Source organism: Euprymna scolopes, chromosome 13, assembly GCF_053919585.1.
Source record: "Euprymna scolopes isolate OS-2025 chromosome 13, ASM5391958v1, whole genome shotgun sequence".
Taxonomy (NCBI): domain Eukaryota; kingdom Metazoa; phylum Mollusca; class Cephalopoda; order Sepiida; family Sepiolidae; genus Euprymna; species Euprymna scolopes.
The window spans coordinates 126,004,474-126,025,382 of record NC_136494.1 but is presented as its reverse complement, the minus strand read 5'-3'; positions in this window follow the sequence as shown (position 1 = coordinate 126,025,382).

Genomic DNA, 20,909 nt, shown 5'->3' with positions numbered 1-20,909 from the left:
AGATCTTTTCAGAAAATGAGATCTAAAGCATTATATAATACCAAACGACATACAGATAGAATTATGCATGTAGTTGGCTTTTGGCTATGAACAAAGTGTAGTATCTGTTCTGATGCTACACTTCACCTTTCCGGTCCTCGGTTAATGGAGGGTAGTTATGACTGAGACAATTTTTATTTTTGTTCCTATTCAGTGCCCCCTTTTAGGGAGCTGGGTTTCCCCCACATTAAAAACCGATCTCATGTCTATGTCTGTCCTCGTGGGGAGGCAAGTAAATAGGAACTCTCCTCTACACGGAGCATGGGTCAGAGACACCGAGTGCATCCAGGCGATTTTCGTCTCTACATTCCACTGCAAAGACAAACTGGCTGGTGTGAAGGCTCTCCTCGCCGTTGTACCTCCTCCACGTGCGTCTTATTTCCGTGAACAAAAAGATATCCGTCAAAACATAGAAGAAAACCCGACCTCACAGGCAACTGTTGCTGTCAGTAAAGAAGCAGATGACGCTTATAATCCGGATGATCGCAACACATTCATGGATTATGTTGACACCAACATTAGCGCAGAATGATTAAAGAAGCAATGTGAGTGCAGTAAAATTTTATTTGTCTTGTTTCTTTAACTTTATTAAACTTTATTACTATGTCTACATGTAATAATAACAAAATATTTCATTGTCACTGTTCTCACAATAATCATCACTACATCACAACTATTATCATTGTTGAAATGAACATGACATTACATGATAGCTTAGGCATTACACTTTATCTATAATATAAATCTCACCTGTCTGTTTAAATGTATGTATGTATGTATGTATGTATGTATGTATGGATGGATGGATGGATGGATGGATGGATGCCTAAAACTTTCGACAGAGGCGACGGATTTTTACTAGATTGGCGTCGTTTTGGACCTCGACACTTCGGACGACAAATATCGAAAAATTGGTTAAAAACATTAATTCCTTCACCTTTATCTGGGTGCTTTTCTACAGGGAGGGGTCGCTTTTTTCGTCGATATTTTCGAAAGTCATTCCTTCTTTTCGATTGACTAACTTTAATTTAAACCTTCGTCACTTCCGGTTTGGCAATGGACGCAACAGCAAAGACGTCACTTTTTTCACATTCTTCGCGGTACGGGTTCGAGCCTGCCTGCCTACCTACTACCACTTTTTTTTACTCAACACACACCTTCAAACAATGCCGGGAACCCAGGCTAGTTTTAAAATAAACCTCAAACGAATATCTATATTAGTTCCATAGATACACGGGTTAAAATGTCAAGACACTTTGAACCCATTTTCTCACGTTTTTAAAAATGACGCTCAGTACCGTATGATTCTGAAATGTTTTTAAGAGGGTTGGGTTTAAGATAGAGGCATATCAGAATTGATACTACATTTTTCAAACTCCTGCTCATTAATAATAATTTTATAAACCTACCAGAGAGAAAAGAAAGGTTCAAGGGTTACAAAGACATTGCCAAATATGCTATAGCTAGCAAGTTTGTGAAGCAACTCTTTGTGCCAAACATTATCAAACGTAAAGTGACTATGAAAGAAAGGCAGGTGCGTGTAAATATCCCATACAACATGTGTATTTATTTGATTCTGTTACTTGATCTCTCACTGGCGAGAACGCACATGTACAAAAGTACATGTTTGATGAACTTTTGTTTAGCATTTAAAATGCTACAGTTGTTGAAATATGTATAGCCGTCGGACATTTATTCTCTGCATTATTGCTCTCTGCCACCATAAGGTTTCATAACTTAGTAATTTCCTATATAGTCTAAGACTATGCAACATGGTAAGCGGCATCATGAAGGAATGTTGAAGTTCTATTTAGAACATTTTTAGTGCTTGAGGAAATGAGTGTGCAGGTATCAGTCTATGCAGAGACACACTCCAGCATCCATACAAAAATTGACCTCATCAGTTACCAAAGATCATATCAGTGAAGAGGAATCTGACTCGAGACACTATTCTCTATAGTTAATTGTCAACTGTGTTGTCTCTCTCTTTCAATATCTATATGTATACATAGATGTTTTCTTTCTAACATAAAACAAGGTAATTAAGTCTATGCTCAAGTGAACAAAAGCGTCAGCATCAGCTAGCTGAAGTATTAGTATTGTCTGAAGTGTTAACAAGACAATAACTGTTTTTTTCCAAGCAGGTTGAATTTTAAATGCTGTAGAAAAGTTGTGGGGGGGATTCAAATTTGTAGAGAAAAAAAAGAGTTTTGTTTTGTTTCACAATTTCTCCAAAAGATATGTGCATGCAATTAAAATAAAATCTCTATTTGTTGTAGTGGTAAAGGGAGTTTATGCTGCATATCTTTTTGCCAAGCGACATCATACCATCTGCAGCAGCTAATTTGAAATATTGATATTTTTTGTAACGGAGACGACATTTACTTTTTTGTTTTAAGTGCATTTGATTATAAAGTCGTAGTAAGTTGGAAAGCAAGTTCAGGCACACTCTGAAAGGACTGCATTCATTATTGATGCTACCATTATTGATGCTACCATTCCAAATGACTACGGCCTTAATACACGGTGGAACAATAAAGTTGGCACCTTAAACAAAACCACACTACAGCTTTATTTTAAAACTTTTATTGAAAAAATCAATTCAAGTAACTTGATTATGTAATAGAGCATCTACTCAATGTAGCCGCTTCTAGCCTCAATCACCACCTTGATATGGGTCCAGAACTGAGAAATTAGAGCTTGGCGAATACTCGTAGATGGCAGCAATCAGGCTGGTGTTTTGAAAGGTCATGTTGTTAATGTTCTCGACGTATGACCAAACGATGTAGTCCAGTGGGTTCAGGTCGAAGAGGAGGGGGGCAGTGAAAGAAGGATACAAAGTTGTAGTTTTCTTTCTGAAGCCAAGCCTGGGTCTATTTAGACTTCTGGGCCAGTGCCGAGTCCTGCTGCTGCATCCAGGATCTGCCAGCGGCCACCTGATTGCACCAGGGGATAACCACACTCTTTAGCACATCCAGGTACACTTTGGTGGCTTCGAAGACATGAGGTGGTTTGATGTGGCCATCACTGCAACCATACAAAAGGCCGTAACCGTGGCCGGAAACTTTGTTTTCATCATCCTAGACATGTCTCTGTTATTCGTGGCAATCCATCGATGCATTTTGAGTGCTGGCAATGGTCCTCTTGGATCGGTAGAGAACATGAGTTGAACAGCGACACATCTCTGATCTCGCTCACTGAACATTGTGTCACTTTCAGACATGATAGAAGGCTCCTATCGCTCATGGTCTAGTAGATGGTCTACAAGTCAGATACTGACATGTGAAACAAACCTGAAAGAACGGCTCTCCTTATTGATGTAATTGTTTCGAATGACTATGGCTGCAAAAGAACCGAATGTGAAAACATAACCAAACACTAGGACATCAAGAATTACTTAAAGAGATAAACTACGTACCAGTTGTGGAGGAATAACTAGTCTAATGAAAGAAATCTTTAGAAATACTTAAACAGAATCCCTGGAAACCCATGCTGTAGTGAAGTACAGGTAGCAGCAATAAAAGCGACAACGTTTATCTTTACGAAAAATAAAAAAAATGAGAGCCTAATAAAATCATAAACTACTAAATATGCGAGAGGCTCACCAAAAGGAATGCTTCCTATTTTTTTTATTCCACCAGAATTAATCAGAGGTGATTACAAATTGGATTGTTATAATGATTAAATTTATGCATTCATGACCTGAAAGTTCCATCTCTTCGTTGCAGATATTGACGGTAACAGACTCTAAGAAAGCAACTCCTTTCAAGGTTCCTCGTTTTATTGGTGCTACTCTTGTCTTCGTAGTTCTTCAACTTTTTTAATTAAAAAGTAGGAGGACTTACTTTTGGAACAACTCTCGTACATCAGCAGCGTATATACACTGCTTAATGAACTCACTTGTACACAAGTTCACACTGACAATGAAAAGCATATATACACATATCTACAGAGTCTACTGAACTTACGCTTTCACATGCGTATTTACACTGAAAAAATATTTTTACACAATGTCTGCATAACCAAACTGTAGAAAAATACTGGTACAGCCATAAAATGGGCAACGTCTACCTGTAAAAGGGCCATAGGGTATAAATTTAACTAATAACGAAACGAAATATTAGCTCCAGAATTAAATCTCTTGATCTCTTCGAACCAACCCAAATAAAAGAAAAAGAAACAGTATTCATATAACAGTAGATGTCGTTTGACAGCATATTAATTTCCAATAATATTAGGTTACAAAAAGATCAATAATCAATTATAGTTTGACTCTTATTATAATTGGATATGTAACCTGATTTTCTAGTTTTTTTGTTTTTTTTTTTGGTAAAAAGCATTGGCAAATATATCATCTCTTACATTGATTTTTGAGTAGAATTTGATATTTTATGAGTTTTATCACAAAATGTATAGTTCATTACCAAAACATAAATATTTACTGATTTCTATAAATGTTATACTTGGTTGATCGTGCCTAATGCTGTAAAATATTACGTGGGAATATGTTTTTGAAACTAACAGTAGAAGTGCATGTTAAACGGTTTTATCCTAGGATCAGTTGTGCATAATTGTTGTGTAATCGTGGAGTCATAGGAGATTAGAAGATATTTAAAAGAGATTTACTTCAACAATTGCAGTTCAGAATTCAACAGGGCTAAACGTCAGAGAAATAGATAAAGACATTAAAAATTGAAAAGACCTAAGATTTTTACATGATTCCTTGCATAGCCAAATAGATTTTAGCCGTTCTATCGTTAGTCTGTCATGCTTCAATTAAACATTTTTTTTACTTTTATTTACTCCAAACATGGGCCATTGCTACTGGAACATAAAGTACTAAAATTAGGAGCCTCACCTAAATGGATTTTATGTGAAGAGTTGAGCAATAAGATGTCTATTTGCATTACATTGAAATTTCTGCAAGTTAGTACAGCCAGGGAAGCAGGAAAAAAGCGGGAATTCGAAGTCTAATAGTTCGAGGAAAGAAACTATTAGAGTAGAAAGCTTTCCAGCATCTAGTGACCGCTAAATTAAAGAGGTGAAATTTTGCTGCTTGTTGGGTTAATCGGGGTATTTATGCCGAAGAGACAAGTGCTACGTGTTCCTCAGAGCATATTCCATTATCATATTTATAAAACATGCACAGGGATGAACTATTGGAGCGATGGGACAGAGGTCAGAGCTGGTTTGACAGTGTGGGACCTATTAGTTTTGACTGTCTTCTGGGGACCTAGTCTAAGGTACCATTTCCCGACTAAATCCGTGGATTCAATGATTATCTCTATCAGTAGTTTTCTTCAGTCTGTTATGCTTAAGTTTAAAATAGTTTTTTAGTTCATCACACTTAAGTTTGAATTAGAATTTTCAGCAATCTATCACACTTAACAATGAAATAGTATTTACGCCAGTCTGCCATGCTTAAATTTGAAATATAAGCTTTATTGGAGTGTCATGCTTAAATTTGAAATAACATTTGTTTCTAGTTTAACAAGCCAATGCAGCCAAGAAGCAAAACTAATGACCTCAATATGAATTGTTAAAGCTTAAGATGTTATTCAGTTTATAATTTTCATTCTTTGTTGAAGGCTTTTTATTCTTTATTCTCTTTCTTTTACTGCTGGAGTTCATTCTAATAAATACGGTTCCTTATCAACAAACCAGAAATGAATAATGGTTTAATTGCTCTAAAGTCCTTTCAAATCTCTAATACGTTGCTATCTGAAAAGATGTTTCCTTCTGCGAGAGACCCGAATACGAACCATTAGTTTCTAAGATGAATGGCTTTCAAAGAAGAATTATGAATAGAGAAATGACTATTCTACTTTCAGAATCGTTTTCTATTTACAATCAGACAAAAAGCCTCTGTCAAAGGCTGCAGAGAAAACGCTTCATATTGTAAGACAGGATGAGACAGAATTTTCAATATATAAAAGACAAAAATGCCTGTTTGTCTGTCCATTAGCTACTTTTATATTATTGGATCTAAATACTTAACAACTGTAGCAAACATAATCTCCAACATAGACGGATTGTGCTAGTATTTATATGTGTTTTCTCAAGGGAGCACCAAACACTATAATTCTTTTTTCACTTTTAATTTTAATGAAATTGAAGCCATAGTTGCATAACACAAAATAACATATATACTAAAAGTTCAAACAAATTATGTCCGTTAAAATACCTCCCCCACACAAAATGAAACCCATACAATTAGATGTCTAAGTTTTATTTTCACATAATTTCGCCATCATTGTATTTTCTTGATTCAAGTATTTATGGATACTAATCTGTTGCACTTTTAAACGAATTCTTTGATTAACATAGAATATCACGTCCATAATTTGTTGAGATTCAAATCATAGATAAAAAACAAAAATGATAAGATTGTAAAACTTTGAGTAGATTCCCACAATGAGTTGAAGATTTTCAAAAGTTATAACCGAAATTATGTGGTTCATATTATTTGGATTATTCGGATTACTATTCTAATCTTGAGTATTATTTTCACAACGTTTATGCCGATGTCATTTCTAACCTCCTTTAGGTGTACCTTGTCGAACTTTGGACTCTTTGTGTCGAACTCAGGAATCTGCACGGAATTTCGAATGGAACCCTTTATTTAATATATGGGGGCAGTATGTTCTTCTCCCATCATAACTGAGTAGAAGTCCTAAGTAATTGGCAATTGTATTTTTGAATGTCGCCTCATTCTACACGAATTGAACCTTAAGCCTCTTTTGAGTCTTGCATCATTCTTCATGCATTGAACCATAAACCTCTAGAAGAGTATAACTTAGAATTGAATTTTAACCAAGTATTCCAAAGTTATGTGATCTCTAATTTCGCCCATTATTTTGGATTTATTGCGTTGAAGCATTTTAGAGTCAAATTCTTCAACACTTTCCAAATCTGTCTCATTTTTGTGAGTTTTTTCCGGAACAGTTATTCCAACTTATTTATTTATGAACAGAATTTGACATTCAAAATTTTATTTGAATTTTTTACATGACATTTGCATTCATTATGAACAATTCAATATATATAATCGCCTCTCTGGTTATGCATGTTCCTTTCTTAGGACTCGTAGGAAGATGAAAAAAAAATAATATGTACTATTTATTAACGATCAGCCACAGTATTACTAAGGAATGATTGAGGAACCCTGTGTACTCCTGCATCCAGCCCCGAACTCTATATTCACATTTTTATCCTCATATTTTAATTTACAAAATATTCAAGGGGTCAATGGAATGAACAAATTATCTTTAGTGTTTATGCCTGTCTGGCACGAACAAAGACTCCACAGTATTATTGCAAAAACCGCCATGAAAAATTAATATCACCATTAGATTAATTTCAAATATTTATTTGAACAAAAGTTTGGTTTGATCTGGATACAATACTTTGTTTGTAATTGCATCACAGATCAGATAAATAGTTGCAATTAGTCATAAATACTGATACTTTTTGTATATTTTGATAAGAAACAAGTATTTTAAAAATATTTTAAAAACTTTATTGGAATTCGTGTATTATGTTTGTAAGCCATTGTTTTTTTTCTATATTGAATTGAATCAATACAAAACTTTCGTAAATGACATCATGTTTGGAACTTTTCTAATTTTGCCTTGACTCCTTATAAGGACATATTTTTCAATAAACAGTTGAGACAAAACAATCAAAAGCATTGCTAATTATATACACTATATTACCCTTCGTTTTTCCCCTCTATAAACATCAATTCAATCGATCACACACTACCATATGCATGCGCATACTTACAGACACACACTGCTTGAATCACTTCTGCTGATTCAAGCTAATTTTAACCAAATGTATAAGCGTATATTTTAACGCTTATAACATTTCTCACTGAATATTTCTATTAAGAAAACGATACACATTAAATGACCATTACTTTTATTAATAACTTTTAATCAAATGTGATTTTTGTAATTGAATGGGAAAGTTTTAATTAAGATTTTTCAGACCTGTGGATAATTTACTGCTCTTAAATAATCGACTCAGACTTCCTTGATATCTCAGCTAATGAATTCTCCTTGTTCTATAAATATTCTCATAGTATTAACAAACATTTTATGCTTACATATCTTTTACATCAATTTTCCTTTCATTTCAATTTTATCTAAGTTTGTCGTGCATTTATAGTACCTCCAAATGTTGGCACACTAGATGATCAACTAGTTTGCCTATGTAGTTCTGGCTTTGTAATATAAACGAACACACTATACTTGGATGATAAGAAGACATTACTTCGCCATTGGTTATTTAGAGAATTTATAAATAAAACATAAGCAACAAAAACAATAATTATTTTCTTGAGCACAGAAATGCTTTTCCTTTTAAGCTAAGAAAATAAAAAAGACAAAGAAACGTAAAGTAAATTTAAGAAAAATGGCATTTCTTGTTCAGCAAACATTTGCTTAGATACTGTATTGCTTTCATGTGTTTTTTAATCCTTTTTAAAACACTTGCGTCTGATTGGTTGTTTGTATAGGTCTTCTTTAATTGCGATTGGCTAATTAACATTTAACTTTGTTATGTCGTTTGGAAGCAAGGAAACATCCTCACCTGTTCATTTCTAGTGTAATCAAGTTACTGCTACGAATCAACCAAGCTGACTGAAAGGCAGGATATCAGCCGTGTCTAAATTTCAAAACGCTCCCATTCTTGGGTGTCGGCTTTACGCTTTGAACGCAATTATCTTGGGAAATATTAGATTTTTATACTTGAAAAACAATTGCATAAAAATCGATTCAGTTTTAATTTTTTGAAATATAAGTGATCTCTCATCTATTGGATACAAAGTGAGGGGGGTGAAAAATATCAAAGGCTCTGATTGGTCGAGAAAGATCACGTTTAAGAAGAGCGCGTCACATTTCGCATAATAGTAAGAGTATTTGCTAATGATCTGGGGAACCAGGGTTCAATCCTCGGACGGGTTATAGCAGAGATTAAAAAAAAATAACGATACTTGATGTCCCCTTGCTAAACACCTAGCATAGTCGATCACTTTAGCATTTTTTTTAGAAGAGAGCGGCATATTTGAAATACTCAACATTTTATAGTTATTTAAAGGCAATGTAAAAAGCAAGCACAAGCAGAAGGACCCGGCGTATAAAAATTAACAATAGTTTTTTTTTTGATAAACAGGGAAACGATCGAAATGAATGTTTCTGTTTAGATCACAATTGAACACTAGTAGTTGACTTTTGCATTTTCAACTTTAAGTCAAGCCATTCTATAAAAATAATTCTATAAAATCAACAGTAGGTTCTCTACAGTGCAATGTTTACGACAATATACTGTGGACTAAGTAATAGCAGGTAGGTATGCAAAACTTTCTCTCAGTGCACCGTGTTGGGTCTCTGACTGGAGCAGACAATCGATCTATTTGATTGAAAAATTTCATCGATTTTGATGACAATAAAAATATTGGAAGTGTGGAACATTCGTTAATCCACATTCATACAGTATATATATATATATATATATATATATATATATATATATATATATATATATATATATTAGCTTGGGGATAAAGAAAGGGTTTGGACTCACAAATCTGCCTTAACTTTTTTTTTAGTTCATATAATTCTTTATCAATATGGCTTGCAATGTCTTTCTCGTGGATCATCTGTCTGCTGGGATGTCTTTGATATATTCAGGATATCTTGATATTGGTGTTCGTCAATATCAGATAGTTTGATATCTTCCAATATGCAGAGTATTTGCACGTAATCTCTTCCCAGTGTTTTGACTCTTCTCCTCCTTTCAGGGCAGCGAAAATTAGCTGTCTAGTTTCTTTGACGTTTGTCATGCGAACTCTCTCTCTAGTAGAATTTTTTCGATTTTTGTTATTCCTCTTGTTTTTTTTACCGTAAAACGGGTCCATGAATTATATTGAATGTTGAGGCAAGGGGATGTTAATTGCAAGCATGCGCACCCCTAGTTTGCAATCTGATCATTCGGACAAAACTGACTCTTCATTCCTTTCAAATATTGAAAATAATTTTAACAAACGAGGGAGTGTGAAGTAGTAAATAATACAATTACATTATCAAAGAGTATACACCAAATGTTATGCCCCAATATAAACCTTGACGGGATTGAATCCCACAAATTCTTGGAATTCCACTAATTACTTTTCCCGTTTCAAGAATTCTTACCTGGATCCTTCTATTTTCACATCAGTTTACAGAATTATAATCGTATTCTAAGGATGTTGCTATACTATACAAATACTTTCTGGATTTACGAGGATTGTACTAAGATTTCATGCTCCACAAATTTTTACCTTGTTGGATTTGTAAACAGTTGTCATATTCATCGCTTTCCGGAACTCTAAATTAACGACTTCACTAGAACGTATATCATTTTTTTTTATTTTCATATTATATTATTTTATTTTCATATTATATCATTTTATTTTTATTTCCATATTATATTATTTTATTTCCATATTATATTATTTTATTTTCATATTATATTATTTTTATTTTCATATTATTTTATTTTTATTTTCATATTATTTTATTTTCATATTATTTTATTTTCATATTATATTATTTTATTTTCATATTATACTATTTTATTTTCATATTATATCATTTTATTTTTATTTCCATATTATATTATTTTATTTCCATATTATATTATTTTATTTCCATATTATATTATTTTATTTTCATATTATATTATTTTATTTTCATATTATTTTATTTTTATTTCCATATTATTTTATTTTTTGAACTTGTTTTGAACACTTTTTTGAAAATTTTTCTAATCCGATTTTCTTCACTTTCAGATCTTTTTTTTATTTGTATTTCCGTATCCCCTACTTACTGTTTCTATCTCCTCACCTTCTTTCTCCACTTTCTCTTCCGTCTTCCCTACATTTTCTTTTCTTTTTTATTATTGGCTCTTCCTTAATGATCCCCATTATTTTATAGTGACATATATATATAACCTAACGATTTAGCACCTACATAATCCGACTTCGAAAATGTTTATAATGACAAATGTTGCATCCCTCTGCCTGTTCTACAAGTACTTTAACGGTGAATGCGCTGACGAACTGCAAGCACTTGTGCCCCGACGACGTAACTACCCCCGACAAACCCGACAAGCAGCTAAATCCCACCCTTCACAGTAGATATCCCTAGATGTAAGAGAGCTTCTACTCCAGTAATTTCTTCCTCAGAACAGCTAGACTTTGGAATTCCCTTCCGGGTCCCTGCTTCCCCGACTGCACTGACATGCAGAAGTTCAAGTGCAACGAGAACCGACATATTGCTGCCCAACTTCCTACACAGTACCCCTGATGCTTATGTCTCCGATAGTTGCCCCCTACAACAAAGTGGCAATGTGCCTTGTTTGGGGTGAAAATGTAATATATATATATATATATATATATATATATATATATATATATATATATATATATATATATATAGTAAGTTATGAAAATATATATGGCAATAGGCAATAAAGCTGAAGAATTCTCATGAGGATGAAACAACGCGGATATTCTGTATAGCTTAATTGCCATATATACTTTTATAACTTTCTACCTAGCTCTGTTATATAAGAGTTTCATTAAAAGATTGTCTTAGAGAGAGAGAGAGAGAGAGAGAGAGAGAGAGAGAGAGAGAGAGAGAGAGAGAGAGAGAGAGATGTTGTTGTAAGAGTTCTAGAGAGGGATGTTGTGAGAGAGATATTGTTCGTTTCGTGTTCGTGTTATGACGATTCATATATATTAAAAATATGTTCATTCTTAGGTTAATAGATGTGTTGCTATGTGAAGCTCTTAGAGTGAGGAGATAGTGTTCAGTGTAGATATGAGATGTAGATTCACATTGTGGATATGAGATGTGTATGTCAAGACATTTTATAACACAGACATATAATAAGAATTCAATTTACCTTTTTGTAAGAATCACAAACACAAAGACGAGCTTTATCAAAACACATGATGGGTTTATTTCTTCACGACCGGCCGTGGTTTTCACATCAAGAATTCAAAGCTTCACATTTTAGTTTCAAAGTGACCGTCTCGCTTCCAAGACGTTCGAATTTCAAACTCCAGCTGATGATCCTCGTTTTCTATTTACAAAATTTTAGTTAAGGTTTTCTCTTTTCATCCTCATGTAGTTAAATTCTGTTTTAAAATTGAAGACTTTTGCGAAATCGGCTTATGCAAATGCTAAGTCTATTTCTATTTAACAATTTTAGTTAATGCCTTTTTTTTTCATCCTTATATAAATGAATTCTCTTTTGTCATTATAAACATTTTAGAAGTCGGACTATGTAGGTGCTAAATCTGCGATAGGTTAAAGTTAATATTTTTTTTTCTTTCAGAAATTTAAACTGCATTTTTTATTTTTATTTTTGCATTTTTTTTTATTCAAAGCGAATAATAATGACCAAGGTATGCACGTCTCTCTTGCTATTAAATCCATAGTTCAATGGAGAATATATGGATTCATTAATACTCCCAAGAATGAAAGTAAAGCAGCAACTCTGTTACATGGAAAGGGCTGTCCCCTTCCTATGTAAATAAAAAGAATACTAGATCAGTGAAAATGAGATTAGGATAAGCCTAGAATCGAACCCTGTAAGCAAGGTTAAGAAATGGAATGTTAGAAATCAAGTCTATTGTTAATTCTTTTAGAAATCTGAATATTAAATATGTCAGTAAAAGAATGGACAATGCAAATTAAAAAATGAATTGTTTAAAAATAGGTTAGATTAGAATTGAGGATTCTTTTTTTTGTCAAAAGTGTGTTTGGACAAATATATGTAAAGCCACGTGAAAATTAGTCACGTTTAAAAACACACTTCTGACGTCATAAACAAAGGACATTTCTCAATATAGGATTCTATGGGTTCGGAGTCAGTCAGTCAGAGAGTTGATCAGCCAAGAGTTGAGGAAATCAGTTGGAGAGGAGAGTCCCTTAGAGGCAAAGGATAGAAGATTTAGACCATGTAGATCCAAGCTGAATTCCTGACGTCATCGACCGGCCGATCAGATGAATACAGAAACCATCATTTATGTTGTAACTGTTGTCTTGTGTCATCATTCATCACGAACGAAAGGTAATTGGTTTATCATCTTATAATGAACATTGTGTAAACCCTTCCAAGAATTATGTGTCCCCACCATCATCGTAAGTGAAGCATCTTCTCCTCCCTATGTGTATAAGAACTGTTGTATCATATCATGCAGTCTGTATTAATAATATGAAGTTCTTAAGAATTGTCACAGTCGTCGTCATCATGTAATATGTATAAATGTCTCTCTCATTATCGTCATTTGTTCGGAATCTCTGTATTATATGTTCCGGTTAATATATTACACAACAACTCCAACTGAACGCAAATCAGTGCAGTCCACACCTGTAACTACTACACCACGCCACTCTTTAAAAGATAAAGAAACAAAAATTGATATGAATAAAGTAATGTTATTTCTTAAAAGTTAAGCTTGAAACTTAAATAATTTGTTACTGGCATGATTCACATTCGGTTATCTGCCCTTTGAACTTTGAAAGTGCTATAATTTTACGATAGAAACTTTTAATCACAAGATTTCCATAATTTACGAAAATTCTTTCTCTGAAAATATACAACGTTTATTATTTGCTAAACGTTTAATAAACAAAATTAACAGAATGTAAAATTGTCCTTATTAACATTATTGTATTATATTCGCTAAGTACGTAGGAGGTAACAGAATATTTTACTTAGAGTTACCCGGGAGCAATAAATGCAAATTAAATTATTACACTTTAATCTATTTGGATTTTTTTCATTATCAACATAATTTCCATTCATAATATTGTGAAAACTGGCGGGGGGGGGGGCAGAATCACCTGACACCAAGAATGCTATTGTGATTTGTTCTATTCCATGTTGTTCAGGAATAAAAGATATAAGATTACAGTATTACATTTATAAGGGATAAGTATAATGAATTAATTATATTATTACTTTTTAACATATTAAAATAAGAGAGAGGAATGGGTTGAGCGGATGTGAAAGAGAGAATTGGGAAGCAGGACAGAAAATGGACGAGAGGGAAAGAGAGAAAGATAAAGAGCTGGCTAGAGAGAGAGAGAGAGAGAGAGAGAGAGAGAGAGAGAGAGAGAAAGAAAGAGAGAGAGAGTGCGGGGGGGAGATAGATGTTTAATAAGAAGATTCAACTTCTATTTAGTCAGCCCTGCAAGTGTAATATAAATGCAGCAATTATTAAAATTCCAAAGATGACTTTTTTGTGAAATTGATCATTTCTTTTTTCCATTTTTGCAAATTGGGTTTTGTCGTTTGAATTTCTCAATTGAATTTATCAGTTTGAAGGAAATGAATGAATTAAAGATGAGAGAAATAAATTGATGTGAAATTTGTAATCGTCTTTTATCGTTCGACTTACTTATGATTTGCGAGGTTAATCCAACCCAAGGAGAAATGAAAAACGTAAAACCGAAAATTGCTTACTGTAATCGTTGATGTTTCATTTTTGTTGATTAAGGACTTTCTCAAAATGGTTAATGTAGGAAATAAAAATTAAAAGTTAAAAATTGAAATACATAGTGCATCTATGGTGTGGAAAGTATACTTTTTACCGAAAAAAACATAGACGTTAAAATTTGAAATATATTTGCATTAAGATATTATTAACCAAGATCGGAATCGAAACTCGAAAAAATCGAAAAATTTCTGGTATCAGAATGGATATCGGAATCGAAAAAGTTTTTATTGCTTGTACTAATGATAAAATAAAACATTTAAATTATCAGCATCACAAAAATTTATAGATCATAATAATGAATTTAGGTTTAAAAAAATGGCCCGGTAAAAATGGCCGGGGGAAAAATGGAACGAGTGCAAAAATAGGATAACCTGGTAAAAAATATAGATGAAAATGTCACAATAAGCTCATCAAAATCTTGACAACAATATTTATATGGAAACATAAAGAAATATGTAAGTGTAAGATGAATAAAATCCCCAACCTCAAGATGAAATTATACTTTTTTTAGGAAATTACGTGATTCTAAAATTGGAATCGGTAACTGTTTCAGAATAAGGAATTGAGATCAAAATTATATCGGAATTGGGAATTGAGATCATAATGGGTAATAGTATCAGAATCTGGAATTTAGAACAGAATTGGTAATTGTATTGGAATTGGGGAAAATACTGGAATCGTTTAATCGCTAGCGTCTATAAATTAATTTTTATTTCATTTTGCTGACTAAATGAAACATTGTAGAAGCCATTACGTTTGTGTCGGAATTATAATGACTATTGATTAAAAAAATACAAACCAAATTTAGATTCAGAGTAGCTACTTTTACACCACATTCTTGACAAAACTTTGTACCGGGCAACTTCTTGTTGTATTCTATATAAAAAAAATAATCATTCTACTTCATAGACGTACAACATACTTCAAATTCTAGCGTCTATGCTTAAAATAACATTTTTTTCTGTCATAGACGCACCATGTATTTTAAATTTTAACTTTTATGTTTTTCTTTACGTCAGACAACTTGGGAAAATCTTATATATATATATATATATATATATATATATATATATATATATATATATATATATATATATATATATAATATAGACTAGCTTGATACTCGGTATTGCCCGATCATACAATATGCTTACGCATGACATTTTAATCTGCATAAGATTGCGTATACATACGCAATCTTATGATTATGAGCATTATATATTACGAGGAATAATTTGCTCAGTGGACTAATTTGCAATAAATAAATAAATAAATAAAATAAAAAATAATAATGATAAAGTCGTTCATCAAATTCTGTGTTCGTTTACAATATCACGTCAACTGATATTTGGGTTTGACAATGAATGCTCTGGAAAAGTCACTTCTGATTAATGTTTAGTTTTAAAATACGCAAACAAAGAAATAATTTGCGGCGATTTTAAATGATACCATTTCTTTTATCGTAAATTGAATTCATTAATAGGAAAAAATGTAATGGTGAGATACACCTGAGATTAAACCGAGGATTATTGGATCTGTAGTCTAATACTCTACCACATAGCTATATCTCCAGATGAGAATATTTGTTTTTTTTGTTTTTTTAAGAAGAAACGATTAGCTGAGAATTGAATATCTCTTGATTTGTTGGGAATTATCTCCCTTAGCTGATGTAATTGAAAAATATTCAAAGGATTTCGATAGGGTGTGGCATAAAGTCCTGCTACCATACGGATTAGCTGGAAATGTCTTTTCAATTATGAAATCATTCCTGTTTGATAGGTTTATATGAGTAGCAATTGATGAGCAGATCTGAAGCTAACAGTATTAATGCCGGCGTTCCTCAGGGTTCCATCCTGAGCCCAACTCTCTTCTTGATCGTCATCAATGATCTCCCAAATCACATTCTTAGAGTATTCGTAGATATTTATGCTGACCATCTATGGCAACACTTCTAAGACGAAAAACGGCCAAAATCTCTCTGATTCTCTCTCCTGTGATCTTGAGCACGCGATGCAATGGGGGAAAAGGTGTCTTGTTAATCTTAATGCACCTAAAACCAAAATTCTATCTTTCCATCATCAACGCTCTGACCAGCATCTGGCCCCTATTGAAATGAATGGATCTCACCTTGCGGACCCCTCATGTTTAGACAAACTTCGTAGTCTGACCTTCACTCCTGATCTGAAATGGAGCACATACATCAAATCTGTACCCAAGGTCGCTGGGATTATTCTACCGCTCCAGTAGATATCTCACTGCTGAAGCAATTCTCTACCTATATAAGAGCCTAGGATTGAATACTGTTGTCACATCTGGGCAGGATCTGCTTGAAGCACCCTATCCGGCCTTGACAGAGTTCAAAACAGACTTCGTAATCTAGTAGGCGATGCCCTTTTCACTTTTATGCAACCTCTATCCCACAGATTTTCATGGCAAGTGTCTGACTGAGCTCCAATCTATGATCCCCCTTTCCAATCCTTCACAAAAAACACTCATGTAGCCAAAATCACTATCAATAAATTCTCCTACTCCCTATCGTTGCCTAAATATTTATTTATAATCAAGGCTTAAATTACAAACACCTCCGTTACATTCTTAGTTTAATAGCTGGCAATAGCCTGTTCGGTAAGCACCTTAACGTTAAAGCCAGTTGTTTTTCAAATTAGGCGTCTGTATTTTTCCACATTCACACTTATGGAAGGCCAGAACAGTAGAAACCTACGTTTTTTCCTCTTTACGTATTCCTAATTACATTGAACGTAAAAGTAGGATTCTGTCTTGCTTATTGGCGTTCATCTATAAACAGATCCTACACTGCCTTATTATTACTACAACTACTACAACTATTACAACTATTATTATTATTGTTGTTGTTGTTATAAATATTATTATTATCTTTGTTATAAATATTGTTATTATTATTGTTGTTAAAAATATTATTATTATTGTTGTTATAAATATTATTATTATTGCTGTTGTTATAAATATTATTATTATTCTTGTTGTTATAAATATTATTATTATTAACGTTGTTAAAATATTATTATTGCTGTTGTTATGAATATTATTATTATTATTATTATTATTATTATTATTATTATTATTATTATTATTGTTATAAATATTATTATTATTGTTATTGTTATAATTATTATTGTTGCTACTAAGACTACTTCTGCTATTTATTGTTATTACTGGTATTCTTATTACTAAAGCTACTACTGAAAATATAAGTTTTATTTATTTTAAAAGTAATTAGGGGTTCGTATTTTCTAACACGATAAACAAGACATTCGCAGTGTCGCTTTCGGATACGTTTAAACAAAGAAAAACTTTCTCTTATAGATCGAATTTTTCAGGCTGTTGTAAATATGGATTATCTCCATTTTGATAATTCTAGCTATTATATAAAAGCTGTACATTTCCGCTTGTCAAATAGACGAGCAGTAAGATTTTTAATTGAATAAAAGATTACTAGACGGAATCTCTTATCCTGTTTTCATTACAAGTTATTCAATTAAGAATGGAACAATTTATGCGATCGGAGCGATTTACCAAAGATCCAGAAAGCGATTCAGCCGACAAGGGCTGGAAACATTGGCAGGAGACATTTACAAATTTCATCCCATCAATAAGCGTGCCTCACTAACCGTCTCCCTGTTTCACACAGTCAACGAAATTATCTCGGATTGCGTTTCCTATAAGGAAACAATCAATTTACTGAACGCTACATACATAAAGCCCAAAGTAAGATATTTTCTAGACATTTTCTTACGACTCCCCGACAAGAATCAGGCGAAACATTGGACCATTTCCTTAGGAGCATTTGGACACTGGGCAAAGATTGAACTTGTGCCCAATGACAGCATTAGAGACCCAAGAGCAACACATTTTGGATGCCTTCATTAATGCTCCTGTTTTCATTACACAGGCATTTACTTTTTTTCTAATATAAAACGATAATTCACATAAATGACAGCAAATTATTCACAAAGAATATTTACACACAGTTCACCTTTCTCTTACACTTAAAAATTTTTTTTTTTTTATTACATTTTCACCCCAAACAAGGCAAATTGCCACTTTGGTGTAGGGGGCTACTATCAGGGGCAACAACTACTGGGGTACTATGTAGGGATTTGGGCAGAAAGATGTCGGTTCACGTTACACTTGAACTTCTGCACGTCAGTACTGTTGGGGAAGCAGGGACCTGGAATGGAATTCCAGAGTCTAGCGGTTCTGGGGAAGAAACTATTGGAGTAAAAAGATCTTTTACATCTAGGGATCTCTACAGTGTGGGGGTGGGATTTAGCAGCCTGTCGGGTTTGTCAAGGGTGCTCACGTCGTGGGGGCACAAGTGATTGCAGTTCGTCAGAGCATTCACCACTAAAATACTTGTAGAAAAGGCAGAGGGATGCAACATTTCGTCGATGGGACAGAGGCTGAAGCTTAGATGCCAGTTCAGGACCTATCAGGTTTGCGACTCTCTTTTGAACCTTGTCAAGGAGCGAGAGACTAATAGCAGATGCACCAGCCCAGATGTGGCAGCAATACTTCATACATGGGCGAATGGTGGCTTTATAGAGGTACAGGATACTTTCGGGTGTTAGTAGTTTTCTAGCACGGTAGAGAGAGCCTACACTTTCCGGCGTTCACACCTATAAAAGCCCAGAACAACAGAAACCTATCCTTATTGGCATTCGTACATAAACAGATCCTACACTGACTAACTACTATTACTAATACTACTACTATTATTATTTTTGATTGTATTAATATTATTTATTATTATTACTACTTCTTCTGTCATTTATTCTTATCAAAGCTTCTACTGAAAATCGGCCCTGTCGGTGGGGCATTAGAATACGCCGACTGCCCCCCCCTGCAGAGGGTAAAATTCCCTCAATGGGGGTCCTGGATATTACCTTAAACTATATCCAGTGGTGAGGCCCCAGCTTGTGGGCTTTGGGGAGTGTGGAGCCACCCTTTAATTACCATTGCTCCCAGGTCCACTCTGACCTGGAGTGGTAGTACCTGTTAGGGTCCCAACTATGGGTTAAATAGAAACCGACGTGAAAACAACAAATATATTCTATTAAAAATATTTTTCTTCAAAATCTTTGGATTCGGCATTAAATAACCCGAAAAGGGTTGATATGCCGTAAAATAAAAACAACCAAACCAAATCTACTGAAAATATAGCAGTTTCATTTATTTGTAAGGTGCTTAGATCGAAAGCGAACACGGAATTTTCTATTTTGTACCTTCGCAAATTTAGCATTCCTCATGTTGTCCTGTGTAAGTTATTTTAGGCTTTAGATAGGTATCAACACGTCCATTGATATACGTTAGGACAATCATTGTAATCTGTTGTAATATGTATATGTATGTGTATGCATGAAGGTATATTTGAAAATAATAAGAATACTAATGACAGATAATTTATTGTTTTATCTACTGAAATACGATTTAGGGACTCTTGTGGTCTACTTTTCTCTCAAACAGCCAGAAAAAAGTTTTTATTTATAGAATGAAGATATCTAATTACATAACGGGGAATAATAATTACATGAGGTTCAGAGGTCAGAGTAAAGATTTCTTGTGTTCCTCATTATATCTGGCAACGGCGGAGCATGTGTCCTACTAGTTATTATATAAATAATCCACAAGCATAGATAGAAAACATTATTTCTTTCATTAATTTATTTTATTGCAGACTATTATCCTCATCTTTTTAGTTGTTTCACAACGTTTCGGCCAACTATTATTCCTCTGGCCTTCGTCAGGTGGTAACCGTGATGGGATAGGAACTCTGAATCTCCTAACTGCATAGTGGATAGAGACGTTGAATCCCTACGGTTCCAGGTGAAAATTGTCTGAAGATCGCAGTTTCAATCCTACCCAAATCTGGCCAGAGGCTTACTTGGCCAAAACGTAGTGAAACGACAACAACTATGGAAGGCAGTAATTGCTGGGGACGCAGTTAGGAGATTCGGAGTTCCTATCCTGTTGCGGTTACCATCTGATGAAGGTCAGAGGAATAGTTGGCCGAAGCGTCGTGAAACAACAAGATGAGGATAATAGTCCGCAATAAATAAAATTAATAAATAATACTCATCTCAATATTGAATTCCAATTAAATAATATATATTATTTCTTTCACAAATAAAGAAAGTCATAGTGTCAAGTTAAATAACAATGTGTCTAAAAATAAACAGTTTATGATAATTTTATGATAATTTTATAATAATTCTTTACAGGACTGATGATTTTGATATTTTTTAAACAAAAATTAAAAGTGCATACGGGAAGG